The 17,786-nt window shown below is 40.6% G+C and overlaps 1 long non-coding RNA gene across 1 annotated transcript in view; it reads right to left on the bottom strand.

Moving 5' to 3' along the window:
* Positions 1 to 5,535: 5,535 nt before the first annotated feature.
* LOC119468691 overlaps positions 5,536 to 17,786 on the bottom strand; it is a 16,646-nt gene continuing 4,395 nt past the window's right edge. Inside the window, exons 2-3 of the long non-coding RNA XR_005197440.1 lie at positions 6,587 to 6,662; positions 5,536 to 5,980 (exon numbers count right to left, since the gene is read on the bottom strand). This is a non-coding gene — a long non-coding RNA (uncharacterized LOC119468691). The remainder of the gene's footprint in view (positions 5,981 to 6,586; positions 6,663 to 17,786) is intronic.

The raw sequence follows: 17,786 nt of genomic DNA on the forward strand, positions 1-17,786 counted from the left end.
TCAACATGGTGAAACCCCGTCTCTACTAAAAATACAAAAATTAGCTGGGCATGGTGCTGCACGCCTGTAGTCCCAGCTCTGGAGGCTGAAGCAGGAGAATTGCTTGAACCCAGGAGACAGAGGTTGTGGTGAGCCGAGTTCGCACCATTGCACTCCAGCCTGGGTGACAAGAGCGAAACTCCGTCTCAAAAAAAAAAAAAGAAAGAAAGAAAAGAGAGGTAGGTAATTTAGTAGATTTCAATGTGTAATAAATGAAACTCTTTACCATTAGACCAGCCTTACAAGAGTTCCTCAAGGAAGTTTTAAACATGGAAACCTAAGAATGATACCTGCTACCACAAAACACACTTAAGCACACGGTCCACAGACCCTAAAAAGCAACCACGCAATGGAAACTACAAAGCAATCAGCTAACAACTTGATGATAGAGTCAAAACATCACCTATCAATATTAACCTTGAAAGTACATGTTCTAAACACCCCACTAAAAAAGCATAGAGTGGCAAGTTAAATCAAAAATCAGAATCATCCATCTACCGTGTCTCTACTAAAAAATACAAAAAATTAGCTGGGCATGGTGGCTGGTGCCTGTAATCAGAGGCCAAGGCAAGAGAATTGCTTGAACCCAGGAGGCAGAAGTTGAAGTGAGCCAAGATTGCACCACTACACTCCAGCATAGGTGACAGAATGAGGCTCTGTCTCAGAAAAGGATTCTACACACCTAGTACTACTCAGAACAGAGGACTGTCTTTCTGGTCTGCCTTCTTAACCAGCAACCAAGAAAGAATATAATTCTGCACCCGAATCTATAACCCAGAAAGGATCCTAGGTCAGGCTCAGTTGTTTACCCCTGTAATCCCAGGACTTAGGGAGACCAAGGTGGGCCAATCACTTGAGGTCAGGAGTTCAAGACCAGCCTGGTGAACATGGTGAAATCCCACCTCTACTAAAAATACAAAAATTTATGACAAAGCCATAAATTCTTTGTCAACATGAGAAATGCTTGACATTACCAATAAGTGAGAGGCAAATCAAAACCCAAAAAGTTATCATTTCACATCAGTCCGAATGGCTATTAGAGAGAGAAAAAATAGCAGATGCTGGCAAGGCTGCAGAGAAAAGGGAACTCTTACACACTGTTGCTAAGAATGTAAATTAGTTCAACCACCATGGAAAGCAGTGTAGAAATTTCTCAAAGAACTAAAAACAGAACTACCATTTAACCCAGCAATCCTATTCCGAAAGAAAATAAATCATTCTACAAAAAGAGACACATGCATTCTTTTGTTCATTTCAGCACCATTCACACCAGAAAAGCCACGGAAACAAACTAAGTGCCTATCAATGTTGGACTGGATAGAGAAAATGTGGAATATGTACAACGTGTATTTAAAAAGAATGAAATCATGTCCTCTGCAGCAACATGGATGCACACGAAGGCTGCTGAAGGCCATTATCCTAAGCAAATTAACACAGGAACAGAAACCAAATACCGCATGTTCTATCTCACTTATTATTGGGAGCCAAACATTGGGTACCTATGGATGTAAAGACAGGAACAATAGACAGTGGGCCTACTAGAGGTGGGAGGGAGGGAGGAGGGCAAGAGCTGAAATACTACCTATTGGGTACTATGAGCACAACCTGGGTAACAGAATCATTCATACCCCAAACCTCAGCATGACGCATTATATCCGTGTAACAAACCAGCACATGCATTCCCTAAATCTAAAATAAAAGTTGAAGTTATTTTTTAAAAAACCAAAATTATAATTATACTCTAAAAAAAAAAAAAAAAAAAAAAAAAAAAGGAAACTGTTTTAAGTAACAAAGTAGCTCTTGGTTTCCCGATTTTATTCTCCCTAAATTTGAGCTCACACACAATCATGACCTATTTTCCTTTCCAGGATGGCAGTCTGGTTTTGGTAACAGCAGTCACTGCATGGCATCCTGGCCGGTAATGGGAATAATCTGACAATCCAAAAAGGATCCTAGGCAGGGCGCAGTGGCTCACACCTGTAATCCCAGCACATAGGGAGGTGAAGGTGTGCTGATCGCTTAAGGTCAGGAGTTCAAGACCAGCCTGGAGAACATGGTGAAACCTCATCTTTACTAAAAATACAAAATTTAGCTAGGCATGGTGGTGGGCGCCTGTAGTCCCAGCTACTCAGGAGGCTGAGGCAGAAGAATGACTTGAATCTGGAGGTGAAGGTTGAAGTGAGCCAAGATCATACCACTACACACCAGCCTGGTTAACAGTGAAAAGCTCTGTCTCAAAAAAGAATTCTACATACCTAGTACTACTCAGAACAGAAGACTATCTTCCAGGTCTGCCTTTTTAATCAGCAACCAAGAAAGAATGTAATTCTGCACCTGAATTCACAAGCTATAGAAACCAAAACAAATTGTTTAGGGTCAAACGAGGCATTTTGTTCCTTGGCAGGTACAAAAAAATGAAAAATGGTTAAAATTTTTCATGATGAAAAACTACAAGTGTTCATGTAGGTCAATTTAACAACTAAGGGTAAAAAATACCGTAGGATCCATTGCAAGATTTCTAAACAATGCCTTACTAATAAAAAGTGTAGTTTTAGGCACTGAAAAGCCTAAAATGGGAAATCCCTATACCACCTTCATCCTGAGTCTGGGACCTTCCTTCCAATGTGAAAAAGAAGCAAGAATAAATCTGTGTTTGGGAGGGATTTGATGAAAGTGGAATAATTCAGAAACAAACCAAGAGAAAAGAATGGTCAGTTTTACGTGAGCACAATTCACTTTTGCTGACAAGTGAATGCTTGGTAAATATTAAACAATAATCCAGGACCCAAACCAAGTTAAACTACAATGTGACCTTTAAACTTGGCTATAATCATCGGAACCTGGGGGAGAAAAAAGACAAAGGTTTATTTTCAGGATACTTTTTTAAAGCTTCCTAAGAGTAGGGAGCCAGCATTCTTCCACTTTGCACCCCTTAATAGGCTTTATAATATCTACCTACTGATACAAAGAATCACCCACCTGAAAAGCATACTCAGATCACTGAAGGGAAGCAAGAGGAACAAAGAAGCCAGTCTTGCATAGCACAGGCCTATGAAGTGCAATATTCTGCATTATTGCCTTGCGGAAATTAGGGGAAAGTACTGTTGAGGGGTTCACAATATTATCATAGGCTTAACATCCTTGCACATGAAAACCAGAGGAGATGGCGCAAAATCACCTAGTGAAACAACTCACAAATTGAGCATTCTGATAAGGCCCTCCAGCCACCCTCTTAAAGGAAGGTGCAGCCCCCATACACCTAATGTTCCAAGGTGGTAAAACATTTTGGCTAAATGCTGATGGTTACAGGAAATGTAAGGTCACTGTCCTAATAGCTAAAGAATTATATGCCAGCTCCCCCTAATGAAAGTGAGATTCTCCATTTTCATCCGAAATAAGGAAATAAATGTCTCTGCAGTTTAACATTATCCCAGATCCTGTATCACTTAGCAATCTCATCGGCGTCCTTGCTTTAATAATATTGTGCTCAGACAAGGAAGACATCCATCTTTCCAGTAAGCTTTTGTAGCCCATTTAAAAGTGAACTGAAGAGCCTCTTAGAGAGAACCTGAGAGAGAAAAGGATTTACGACCATGATTACGCTATCTTACCAAACTGAAAATGTGCCAGATAGAATCTTCAAATTAGAAGTAAGGCCTCAACTATAAACAGACGGCAATCTGTACCTCCTAGAAGACTAAAATGTTATGGTTATCATTGTAGAGGTATATTGTTCTGAATTAATATTAGCTTGTTTTCTCCTGATGTAATTTAAATGAACCTAACTCACTGAAAAGGACATACAATAGGGGCATTTAATAAGTTTCATTAATAATATTGATAAACCATTAAAATGCTGTATTAGTCCTCTCTGCTGCTCTTCTTTGGCCTAGCAATCTAGTGAGAAACTAGGGAGGTTTCTTGTTAATATCAGTGGTGGAGTGCATTAAGAACATTCACTCAAGAGTTAGAAGACATAGGTTCAAAATTTGTTCAATTGAACATTCTGCAACAACAGAAATTTTCTGCACCATCTAACGTAATAGGCACATGTGGCTAAGGAACACATGAAATGTGACAGATATCGCAGGATCTAATTTTTAAATATTTCATTATAATTAACTCTATGTAGTCTCACATAGCTAGTGGCTACCACATTGGACAGCACAGCAGTATACCTGCTACTTACTAGTTATATGTCTTTGGATATGTAAGTTAACTTTTCTGTGCCTCAGTTTCCTCATCTTACAGACAGGGATAAAAATACCCCCTCATAGAGTCATTGAGAAAATAAGGCATGTGGGGTATTCTTCTGCAACATCTTTTAACCCATCCCTCCTCTACATTCCCACTGTGTTCACCTTTGTCTGGCTCTTACCATGCTGGTATTATCAAAAGACTTTCTTCACATGACTCATTCCCTCTAGCAAGTCCCAACTTCACTCCTTCTAGTAAAATATACCCACTAAATGTTTCTAAACAATTCTCAGCGTATCATCCCCCTGTTCAAAATCTCATAGCTATAGTTGGGCGCAGTCGCTTATGCCTGTAATCCCAGCACTTTGGGAGGCCAAGGTAGGCAGATTGCTTGAGCCCAGGAGTTAGAGACCAGCCTGCACAATATGGCAAAATTCCATCTCTACAAAAAAAAAAAAAAACTTTTCTGGGCATGGTTGTATATGCCTCTAGTTCCAGCTACTCAGGAGGATGATGCAGGATCACCTGAGCCCAGGAGGTCAAAGCTGCAGTGAGCCATGATTGTGCCACTGCACTCTAGCCTGGGCAACAGAGACTCTCTTTAAAAAAAAAAAAATCTTACAGTATGACCTCCCACTGAACCTGGAGTCTGACTCTTGAGGCCCTTTTTATAATCTACCCCAAGCTGATGTTTCATGTCATCTCCCACTGCACCCCAGAAACAACCCACAGTGCCAACAGATGGAACAACTTGCCCTTCCTCACACCAACCATGCATATTTTCACCCCCTTGTCACTGGTAGACAATACGCACATATAAAATGCTCAGTTCCTTTTCCCTTACTTTGTCTTAACCATTGAGGCCTATCCCAAGACATCTCACTTCAGAAGCCATCTCCTTTGAGTTGCTCATGAAAAGAATGAGACATGTAACAGTCGCAGAGGCTTTACTAACACTTCGCTGTTCATATGTGCCTTCTCAGTTGCCCCCCAAGGAGAAAACCTCCTTGAAAATGCAAGGTTATGCTTTTGTGTCTCACCAATGGTGCCTGGCTTGGTACACATCAAGTAGGCGCTCATGACATGTGTGATAAAGAAATACCATTAAACATGAACACAGATGCTATTCAAATTGAAAACTAGGATCTTTGGAAGTCTTTGCTATTCACACCACTAAGGCATTTGAAATTCCTCCCTCAAAATAACTGTCTTCCTATAAATACATGGAAAGAAAATCTGGGCAAGTATGGATTACTAAACCAATGTATGCCTTAAATAAAACTCTCAATAATTCCCTATTCTTCTTCTGAGTCCTGCTAGAGAAATTTTCCTTAGGATGATTCAACCTTGTCCTTCAATCCCTTGCAGCACGTGCTGTTTATAGGCTAAAATACATCTACATCCCTCCACTAACTCCACCCTCCTGTTCCCTCTTGACTTTTCCCATACCTCACTTCTCTTCCCTTGACTTCCTATCATCCTCAATTACCCCAACTTTGAAGAATTTTTTTAAACATAGCCCCAGCCATCTTATCTCCTACCCTTCAAAGCCTCCATCAAAACCCACCTCCAAATACTTCCTCCCTGTCCAGTAAGAGGACCTGTTTGCACTTCTTTGCAACAGATATTCAAGGAAAGAGAAAAGTGAAAGCAATCAGAAAATATCTTGAAAACTCACTTAGGTCAGAACTTTAGCAGTGGCTTCTGGCACAGAAGACAGATCTCTGATCTCAAGGAGAGTTCTCTACAAAATATAATGCCAGATTGCTTCTTGTAATTTATACTCCCTTTTCAGAGACATTCTTTATTGCTGTCGTTTTTAAACTTTAGAGCATATTAGAATCATCAGGAGTATTTGAGGAATGCTAATTCCTAGGCATTGCCACCAGGGAATCTAAGTCAGTGTGCCCAGGGCTCCCCAGAAACCTGCATGCTAATGAGGATCCAGCTCATTCTTTCACAAGGTCAAGACCACACTGACAAACACTGCAACGGCCTCGCCTTCCTCTTTATGCCAGTCCTCTGTTCCCCTTCTGTACACCAAGGGAAAGAAGGGTAACTAACGGCAGCCAAAAGGCCTACATCTTCTGGAAAAACAGAATCTTCCCAGTGAGAGTAATTAGGTGAAGGAGCTAAGGCAGAAAAAGGTAATCAGGCACACACAAGGTAAAGACGAAAAGGCTCACAGTAACCCGAGGTCAAAGCAAATGGCAAATCACAAATCTCAACAGTAGAGCTAGGAAGTTCAGTACATGCAGAAAGGAAAGAAAAAATTATTATCGTAACAACTGAACATGTGTAGAGCATCACATTTAATTGCAAACTGCCAACTCTTAAAGGGGAAACTCACCAGATTTTAACATGAAGTATCTAAGCTGAACCAGATCAAGTAACATGGTCTTCCGCTCATCAAATCAGATCATTTCCTGAGATCAAAGAGAAAAAAGAAGAAAGGGTAATTTCAGAGCACTAAGCAGGCCCAGTCCAGGTCCTGACATAGGAAGCAGGAGGACAGAACATTTGCAGGAAATTAGAGGCATTAGCAGCTAACAGAGATGATTCTAATAATAATAGCTAGGGTGGATACACATTCTGGGATAGACTTTGGATGGTCACTGTTCACACCCCTTGTCCCTACATGATCAATGGCTAATATCACTTACTTTCCTCCCCAGGAGTCCTCTTTTAACAGGAAATGATGTAATCACCCTAATATGGGTAATAGACATGGAGCTAAGTGTTTTACTTATATCATTTAAACCCTAAACTTTATAAGGGACCAACATTAATACTGTTATCATGCCCATTATTAAGCTAAAGAATGTTGGAGCTGTTGGAAGTTAAATTACTTGCCTAACACCAAGTCAGCAAATGACAAGACTTGAACTCACGTCTGCCCAGACAGTTCTTTTAACACAGGACAGGTAAACTGCAGCCCACAGACCAGGTTCAGGACACCATCCACTTTTGGAAACAGAGATTACACTTTTAAAAGAGGAAATAGTGGAAGACAGCCACCCAGTTCATTTGCATATTGTCTATGGCTGCTTTCACACCACAAACACAGAGTTGAGTAGCTGCAACAAGGAGCTTCTGGACTGCAAAGTAGAAAATATTTACTATCTGGGCCTTTACTGGAAAGGTTTGCTGATCTGGACTCTTCCTGTCATCCTCAGGACAGCACCCAAAACACAAATTCATGAACTCAGCCCTTCCACCAGGGATGGCCCAAGGTCAAGGAAAACATGAAGACCAAATAGTAGAATAATCTCCTCAGTTTGGACTTTTCAGACTTTGATTTTGGGGGGTTTTTTAACCTTAAGGTTTACAACACGTCAAGTTGTCAATAGTTATAATAAGCACAGTATTTCTTATGTTTTTAAAAAAACACAGATTATAGTGGCTCACACCTGTAATCACAGCACTTTGGGAAGCCAAAGCAGGTGGATCACTTGAGGTCAGAGGTTCGAGACCATCCTGGCCAAGATGGTGAAATCCCATCTCTACTAAAAATACAAAAAATTAGCTGAGCATGGCAGCCACCTGTAATCCCAGCTACTCAGAAGGCTGAGGCAGAAGAATTCCATGAACCTAGGAGGCAAAGGTTGCAGTGAGCTGTGATCATGCCACTGCACTCCACCCTGGGTGACAGAGCCAGACTCTGTCTCAAAAAAAAAATATATATATTAAAAAAAAAAATAAGTACCTAGAACCAGGTCAGGAAATATACAAGATGAGCCTGAAGCATCTTGCTCTGTCAGAAAGTCAACAACAACAAAAAAGTATTCCAAAAATCCCACAAGGATGGGACATGTCAAAGGGACACAAAAAGCAACTGAAAGAGCTCCCAAAGGCCAAAGCTGGAACAATTTGAACAGCAAAATAAAATAGCATTCAATTATAACTCAAAGTTAAAATAAATATCCACGAGTCCATAGCAATATAAATGAATGATTAATTGAATAAATAAATGGGAGAGAAGAGAAAACTCTTGTACAGAAGAATTCCAAAAAGTTTATGCAGATATTCCACCCTAAAGGAGAAGGTGACTTTTTCCCAGAGTAAAGTATGAAGGGGTGGAGGGAGAGGGAAGTAATTTTACAGTGGAGAAACCTGACACTGCCTCGACCAGGTGTTCAAAATGAATCAGTGATGAGTCATGTTGATTAACATGATGTGGTGAGAATAGCGTTTTACCTCTGTGACCTTGCTCTCGGAAACCCATAACCCTGGTCTAATCATGAGTAAAACATCAAGCTAATTCCAGTCAAGGAGCACCCAACGAAATACCTGACCAGCATTCCTCAACGCTCTCAAGTCATTGAAAACAAGGAAAGACTGAGTAATGGCCACAGCCAAAAGAAGCCTGAAGATGCGTAATGACTGAATTAATGTGGTGTCCTAGATGTGATCCTGACGCAGGAAACGGACATTAGGCAAAAACTAAGGAAATGAAAATACAAGGTGGACTCTAGTTAATAACACTTAGCAACATTTGTTCATCAATCGTGACAAACATAAAAAGTTAAAACTGGGGAAACTGGCGTAGGATACAGATGAACGTTCTGTACTGCCTTCGCAATTTTTCTGACATCTGAAATGATTCTAAAATTAAGTTTACTTTTTTAAAAGAGGACAAAAAATAGCATCTGCTTTCCACATTTAAACTCACAGGAGGATCCAACTTGGAAGAGATTTCCTTTCCTCGTGCAGTTTACATACTATAATTCTAATTTTGTCTGGAAGGTGCAAAACACAGATTTTAAAGTTATTCCCATGTAAATAATTCAGTCTGTGATTAGTGCCAAAACAGAATAAATTAAATCTGGTATAGATTACCAAGTTACTGTGAGCAAAATTCTGTATTTAAAAAAACACGGGATAAAGAAAATTCTGCTTAGTGAAATCCTGGAAGATATAATTCAGGCATCAACAGCACAGACAGCCTTATCTGCTTAGCTGGGCTTCTGGATGAATGCAAATAGTGCTGGTGTCACCCATTGTTCTTTGAAAATTGATCCTCCTGCTTTGAAAGAAAAAATTCTGCAGGGAAGAATATACTGAGCTTCAAACCTACATAACTTAATAACATTTTCCTCACCATAAGCATGTCTACAGATTCCTCTAGGCACTGCTGGCAAGGGGCACATGGCATGGTACCCTAGGAAAACATGTGACCCAGCTCCTATCCCTCCAGCCACACTGAATTTTCTTCTATTGCATGAAGACACTAAACTCTTATAAAATACTCTTCTCAACTCATCACTTAATAGAATTATAACAAAACGTCTGACTGTATAATTATTACTTGAATGTCTCCCTTCCATATATTAAATGGAAAGCCTTGTGAGGGCCATGTCTATTTTGTTGACTGCTGTATTTCTAGGATTCCATGTACCTAAGTCCTGGCATATAGTAGATGCTCAATAAATACTTTTTGAATGAATGAAAGCATTTATCAATCATAGGCTATTGGAGTTTAGCTCAAGTCTACAGATAACCCCAAATAATTTCAAATCTATGGATTTCCTTCAGCAGTTCATTTAACACAAAAATCCGCTGTGAGTGTCATCAGAATCTTGCCTTTGGATCATTTGCCTTATTTGTGCAAAGTCACATTTATAGGTTCAAACAACTCAGTAACAGAAGACAGAATGATTAGCATTATCTTCATGTTCAAAGTGTCAGAAAGAAAAAACAGACAGCAAAGAGTTTACACATAAGCTTCCAACTGCATTATCATTTTCTATTAACAAACTTAGTTGTCTAGAGGCCAGTTTCTCCTGGGCAGGTTTTTTTAGGCTATGTTATTGCAAGCCTATGCTAATTCACATAGCTACTTAAACTATGATCTTACGTTTTAAGCATCTGCTTCCCAAATAACACTGCATCCAACCCAGAAAAGTCATAATTTATAGAAAACTTGGGGCTGAGGGCAGTGGCTCACACCTGTAATCCCAGCACTTCGGGAGGCTGAGGTGGGCGGATTATGAAGTCAGGTGTTCAAGACTAGCCTGGGCAACATAGTGAAACCCCGTCTCTACTAAAAATACAAAAATATGCTGGGTGTGGTGACACGTTCCTGTAATCCCAGCTACTCCAGAGGCTGAGGCAGGAGAATTGCTTGAACCGGGACCTGGGAGGTGAGGTTTCAGTAAACCAAGATCACGCCACTGCACTCCAGCCTGGAGTACAGAGTGAGACTCCATCTTCAAAAAAAAGAAAATTTGGTATCAGTATGCTGTCCTGCTGTCATGGAAAGAGTACACAACCAAGGCTTGGAAGACCCAGTTCTAGTCTTGGCTTAACTCACAACCATTCATCAGCAAACTTTTACTAAATACCTTTAACAGATGCTATTCTAGGAGCCATTCAGTAATAGTCAAATTATTTAAGCAGTCTAAACCACGTCTCTAAATTTATATGAAAAGATTAGATCAAATGTAGAACATTTGCAACCACCATCCTGCCTTCTCAAAATCCCATGAAACAACATAAAAAATTACTGAAAAACAAAGTAAATCTGTGGCATTGCTCTGTTGTTTAAGTATTATTGCTAGATAAGAAATTCTGCATTCTAAACTTTGTGAGCCAGAAATGTCAAGGCTCCCTAAATAAAGAAAGAACATAAGACAAATCTAGGGAGATCAAAACCCAGAGACAATGACGTGATGTGCAAGACACGTGACAAGGACATATTTGTGGTTCAGAAGTCACCTAAACCCAGAGGTAATTGATACAATCAGGCATTCACAGAAGACAGTTAAGTGAGAAAGGAATCAAGGTGGTAAACAGATACTCTCGTATTTTACTCCGGATATTTAGGTATTTCTTAAGTATATTATTTTTGTATTGAGGAGTCATTTTTGCATGTAAACAACACTGAAATAAACATGTTAAGAGAACTGAAGGATGACGCATCCAGGATCTACTTTTCTCTTCTTGTAAAGGTAGAATCACAAGAAAAGAAGAAACAAATTTTCTAGCATCTAACTCTACTTTGGAGGCACAACTTGCTTTTTCTTCAGCCCAACACAGAGAAGAGAGGCAGCAGATGAAGTGACAGTATTCAGGAAGGTTATATAACACCACATTTCATAAAGAGAATAACAGACTCTCAGTCCCCCAGATTCAACACGTACCTCTGTTGTTCCTTCTTTACAATTAAACATTCTCTTTACAGTCTGGACAGAATAATATGCAGACTTGCATATTTACTCTTATTTTAATTAATGTCAATAAAGATCAAGAGGGTTTTTCATGGACAGACCTGGTATATGGCAAAGCATGAAAACATTTATTGGTCCTCTACCCGCCATCCCCATTTCAGACCACTCTCTCCAAAGGCTGGCTACATTAGGCTCAGACAAGCCTCATTTCAATTAACCTCCTTCTCCAATTTTAGGTCATCCCACTCCGTGCCTCCCAGATAGCATGACAGAGGGACATCAGAAAAAGAAAAGCGGTATATGGTTAGAAAAATAAAAACTACAGAAAGGCAGGTGGCAAAGTTAGCACCCCAATGCATGGATTTATCCACTGAGTATCAAAAGCTCACTTTTCCTAAGCTAGGATCACCAGAGCATTCTAAAACTCTCATCTGCTACTGGATCATTTCAAGTTCATACACTGAAGTAGGCTGGAAGAAGGCTGAGTACAAACTTCGAGATGTCTTTAATTTCCTGTTAAAGGGGAAGAACATGAGTTAAGGCTGGGACGATCGGTACCTTGTCTCCTTTTGCCTTCACATCATGCCATAGCTATATTTCAACAATATTGCTAAGCTCCTGGGAAATCAAAAATAAAAGGCAGGATTATAATATAAAACAGGTCTTTATGTTATAGTGATAGTCCAGGGAAGACAGACAGGGAATGAGGTCAAGTGCTGGTGTCTGAGAGACAGGACAGTGAAAGTCAAACATTCAGGGAAGAGGAATGTCCACCCCTGAAAAGAGCAGAGAGACAGACAAGTCTACTTCATCCTCATCAGCTTGCAACAGGTGAGGAGCCTCACAGCTCCAAAAGAAACCTTACCTTGCTAAAGCTGCACACTCAAATCAGTGCAGCCAATACAGGGAAGAAGTTTTTGACTCATGCCTTCAGAATGAGATATTCCCTTTTCCACTGAGACTTAGGAACTGATTTTACCCTGCATTAAAATGACCATATAGGTCTGCTGCTCCATAAGATGTTCCCCTGTGTGGTCACTTTCTCCAGAAAAACCCAAAATTCTGAGCCCAGGGATTATGTTTTCCTGCATAGCACTTACCAAAGACCTTGGTTTACCATGTGTGGGTGTGTACGTATATGCGCGGAATAATGGTTGTTGACTTCATGCTTTATTCCTCGCTCTAAGTTCATCCCTTCCAGGCAAAGGTAGGAAAGAGAGAGAAAATACTAAATAACAGGCTTCTGGGATTACCCTGTACCCTGCTAACCTCCTCAAGACACCAGAAGAAGCAGCTTACATCTTTTCTCCCTCTGTGTTTTCTTAATAGAAACAATGACAATACATAGAACAGAAAGATGCAGACAGCAATGTTATTTATTACCTGCACTGACTTGAGCAGAGTCAGCAGACTGAGGAAGACATTAATGTTATCCAAGGGTTTAAAACTGCAGCCTTAGGCGGCTGGCAAGATGGCTGAATAGGAAGAGTTCCAGTCTGCAGCTCCCAGCGAGATCAACATAGAAGGTAGGTGATTTCTGCATTTCCAATTAATGTACCTGGGTCATCTCATTAGGACTGGTTAGACATTGGATGCAGCCCACAGAGGGTAAGCTGAACCAGGGTGGAGCATCGCCTCACCCAGGAAGCACAAGGGGTCAGAGAACTCCCTCCCTTAGCCAAGGGAAGCTGTAAGGGACTGTACCATGAGGAACAATGAATTCTAGCCCAGATACAGTGTTTTTCCCACAGTCTTCACAACCCACAAACCAGGCAATCCCTTCGGATGCCTATACCACGAGGCCCTGGGTTTCAAGCACAAAACTGGGCAGCCATTTGGGCAGACACTGAGCTAGCTGCAGGAGTTTTTTTTTCATACCCCAGTATAGCTAGAATACCAGTAAGACAGAACCATTCACTCCCCTGGAAGGGGGGTTGAAGCCAGGGAGCCAAGTGGTCTTGCTCAGTAGATCCCACCCCTATGGAGCCTAGCAAGCTAAGATCCACTGGCTTGAAATTCTCACTGCTAGCGCAGCAGTCTGAAGTTGACACGGGGTGCTCAAGCTTTGTGGGCAGAAGGGCATCCACCTATTACTGAGGCTTGGGTAAGCAGTTTCCACCTCACGTTATAAACAAAGCAGCCAGCAAGTTCAAAATAGGCAGAGCCCACCACAACTTGGCAAAATCGCTGTAGCCAGACTGCCTCTCTAGATTCCTCCTCTCTGGGTAGGGCATCTCTGAAAGAAAGGCAACAGCCCCAGTCAGGGGCTTATAGATAAAACTCCAGTCTCCCTGGCACAGAGCACCTGGGGGAATGGGTGGCTATGGGTGCAACTTCAGCAGACTTAAACATTCCTGCCTGCCAGCTCTGAAGAGAGCAGCAATTTTCCCAAGACAGCACTCGAGTTCTGCTGAAGGACAGACTGCCTCCTCAAGTGAGTCATTGACCTCCATGCCTCCTAACTGGGAAATATCTCCCAGCAGGGGCTGACAGACACCTCATACAGGAGAGCTCTGGCTGGCCTCTGGTGGGTACCCCTCTGGGATGAACCTTCCAGAGGAAGGAACAGGCAGAAATTTTTGCTGTTCTGCAGCATCTGCTGGTGATTCCCAGGCAAACGGGGTCAGGAGTGGACCTCCAGCAAACTCCAGGAGACCTGTAGCAGAGGGGCCTCTTGGAAGAAAAAGTAACAAACAGAAAAGAATAGCATCAACATCAACAAAAAGAACATTCATGCAAAAACCCCATTCAAAGACCAAAGGTAGATAAATTCACAAAAACGAGGAAAAACCAGAGCAAAAAGGCTGAAAATTCCAAAAACCAGAACACCTCTTCTCCTTCAAAGGATCACGACTCCTCGCCAGCAAGGGAACAAAGCTGGACAGAGAATGAGTTTGGACAAATTGACAGAAGCAGGCTTCAGAAGGTGGGCAATAACAAACTCCTCCAAGCTAAAGGGGCATGTTCTAACCCAAAGCAGGGAAGTTAAGAACGTTGAGAAAAGGTTAGACAAATTGCTAACTACAATAGCTAGTTTAGAGAAGAATATAAATGACCTTATGGAGTTGAAAATCACAGCACAAGAACTTCGTGAGGCATACACAAGTATCAAAAGCTAAATCAATCAAGCCGAAGAAAGGGTAACAGAGATTGAAGATCAACTTAAAATGTGAAGACAAGATTAGAGAAAAAAGAATGGAAAGGAACAAACAAAACCCCCAAGAAATATGGGACTATGTGAAAAGACCAAGCCTACATTCGACTGGTAAACCTGAAAATGATGGGGAGAATGGAACCAAGTTGGAAAACATTCTTCAGGATATTATCCACAAGAACTTTCCCAGCCTAGCAAGACAAGCCAAGATTCAAATTCAGGAAATACGGAGAACACCACAAAGATACTCCTCAAGAAGAGCAACCCAAGACACATAATCATCAGATTCACCAAGATTGAAATGAAGGAAAAAATGTTAGAGCAGCCAGAGAGAAAGGTTGTTTCCCACAAAGGGAAGCTCATCAGACTAACAGCAGATTTCTCTGCAGAAACCCTACACGGCAGAAAAGAGTGGGAGTCAATATTCAACATTCTTAAAAAAAATAATTTTCAACCCAGAATTTCATATCCAGCCAAACTAAGCTTCATAAATAAAAGAGAAATAAATACCTTTATAGATATGCAAATGCTGAGAGACTTTGTTACCACCCAGCCTGCCTTACAAGAGATCCTGAAGGAAGTACTAAATATGGAAAGGAAAAACTGGTACCAGCCACTGCAAAAACATTCCAAATTGTAAAGACCATCGACACTATGAAGAAGCTACATCAACTAAGGGCAAAATAACCAGCTAGCATCATAACAGGATTAAATTCACACATAACAACATTAACCTTAAGTGTAAATGGCCTAAATGCCCCAATTAAAAGACACAGACTGGCAAATTGGATAAAGACTCAAGACCCATCCACGTGCTGTATTCAGGAGGCCCAACTCATGTGCAAAGACACAGACAGGCTCAAATAAAGGGATGGAGGATTATTTACCAAGCAAAGAAAGGCAAAAAAATTAAAATAATAAAAGCAGGGGTTACAAGCCTAGTCTCTGACAAAACAGACTTTAAACCAACAAAGATCAAAAAAGACAAAGAAGGGTATTACATAATGGTAAAGAGATCCATGCATCAAGAAAAGCTAATTATCCTAAATATCTATGCACCCAATATAGGAGCACCCAGGTTCATAAAGCAAGTTCTTAGAGACCTACAGAGAGACTTAGACTCCCACACAATAATAGTGGGAGACTTTAACACCTCACTGTCAATGTTAGACAGATCAACAAGACAGAAAATTAACAAGGATATTGAGGACTGGAACTCAGCTCTGGACCAAGTGGACCTAATAGACATCTACAGAACTCTCCACCCCAAATCAACAGAATATACTTTCTTCTCAGTACCATATCACGTGTATTCTAAAACTGACCACATAATTGGAAGTAAATCACTCCTCAGCAAATGCAAAAGAACAGAAATCATAACAAACAGTCTCTCAGACCACAGTGCAATCAAATTAGAACTCAGGATTAAGAAACTCACTCAAAACCACACAACTACATGAAAACTGAACCTCCTGCTCCTGAGTAACTACTGGGTAAATAACAAAATAAAGGCAATGAACCAGCAACCAACAGAATGGGAAAAAATTTTTGCAATCTACCCATCTGACAAAGGGCTAATATCCAGAATCTACAAAGAACTAAAACAGATTTACAGGAAAAAAACAAACAAACCCATTCAAAAGTGGGTTGAGGATATGAACACATACTTTTCAAAAGAAGACATTTATGAGGCCAACAAATGCTGATCATCACTAGTCATTAAAGAAATGCAAATCAAAACCACATTGAGATGCCATCTCACGCCAGTTAGAATGGCCATCATTTAAAAATCTGGAGACAACAGATGCTAGAGAGGATGTGGAGAAACAGGAACACTTTTACACTGTTGGTGGGAGTGTAAATTAGTTCAACCATTGTGGAAGACAGTGTGGCAATTCCTCAAGTATTTAGAAACAGAAATTCCATTTGACCCAGCAACCCCATTACTGGGTATATACCCAAAGGATTATAAATCATTCTGCTATAAAGACACATGCATACATATGTTTATTACAGCACTATTCACAATACCAAAGACTTGGAATCAGCCCAAATGCCTATCAATGATACACTGAATAAAGAAAATGTGGCACATATATACCATGGAATACTATGCAGCCATAAAAAAGAATGAGTTCATGTCCTTTGCAGGGACGTGGATGAATCTGGAAACCATCATTCTCAGCAAACTAACACAAGAACAGAAAACCAAACAACTGCATGTTCTCACTCATAAGTGGAAGTTAAACAATGACAACACATGGACACAGGGAGGGTAACATCACATACTGGGGCCTGTTGGAGGGTGGGTGGCTAGGGGCAGGATAGCATTAGGAGAAATACCTAATGTAGATGACGGATTGATGGGTGCAGCAAGTCACCATGGCACATGTACACCTATATAACAAACCTGCACATTCTATATATGTATCCCAGAACTTAAAGTATAATAAAAAAGAAAACAAAAAATAAACAAAACAACAACAGCCTCGACACATTTGTTTATTACACAAATGATTTCCCTCAAGACCTCATTCTTGGTTTTGCATTACAGACTCAAAGCCTTTGCCACAAGGTGGAGCTTATTAAGTTATGCTTGGCTCCACTTGTAATTTTCTCATCTGGGCACCATCTTTCTTATTATTGTGTCATTACCATAATACAGGGTTCCTGCTGTTAGAGCAGCTAACAGCTGAGAGTGCCCAGTGTGGCCTTGGCAAAAATCTCTAACTCTGGTCCTATTTCTACTATGTCGTGGTCCTCCCTCATTCCACTCTTGCACTTGGTTCCATTCTCCATACTTCCTTGTTTCGTCCCTGCTTCTCTTTTCTGTGTAACTGACCACAGGAGTGGCTCTTGAATTTGCTAATTTTTTTTCTGCAGATTTTTACCATCTCACTTTTGATTCCTTTCCTCCCACACAAAAGGTCCCCACTCTAACCAATTTTTCCCATTAAATCTTAAGAACTCCTATAATTAGTATATGATTATATGATTTATACAATTGAATAGCATTTTGTTTGTGCCTGGCACAATACTAAATGCTTTACATACTTTCCTATTGTCTTTTAATCTTCACAACAGTCACATAAGGAGGGACTAATTATTGTCCCCATTTTAAAGTAGAGAAAATCAAAGCTCAGCAATGTTTCCTTCTGGCCCAGGGTGTAGAGAAACGAGAACCCAGGTCCACTCTTGGTGGGAATGTAAATTGGAATAGCGTTTAT

This window comes from Cebus imitator, unplaced genomic scaffold, assembly GCF_001604975.1.
Source record: "Cebus imitator isolate Cc_AM_T3 unplaced genomic scaffold, Cebus_imitator-1.0 Scaffold474, whole genome shotgun sequence".
NCBI classification, from domain to species: Eukaryota; Metazoa; Chordata; class Mammalia; order Primates; family Cebidae; genus Cebus; species Cebus imitator.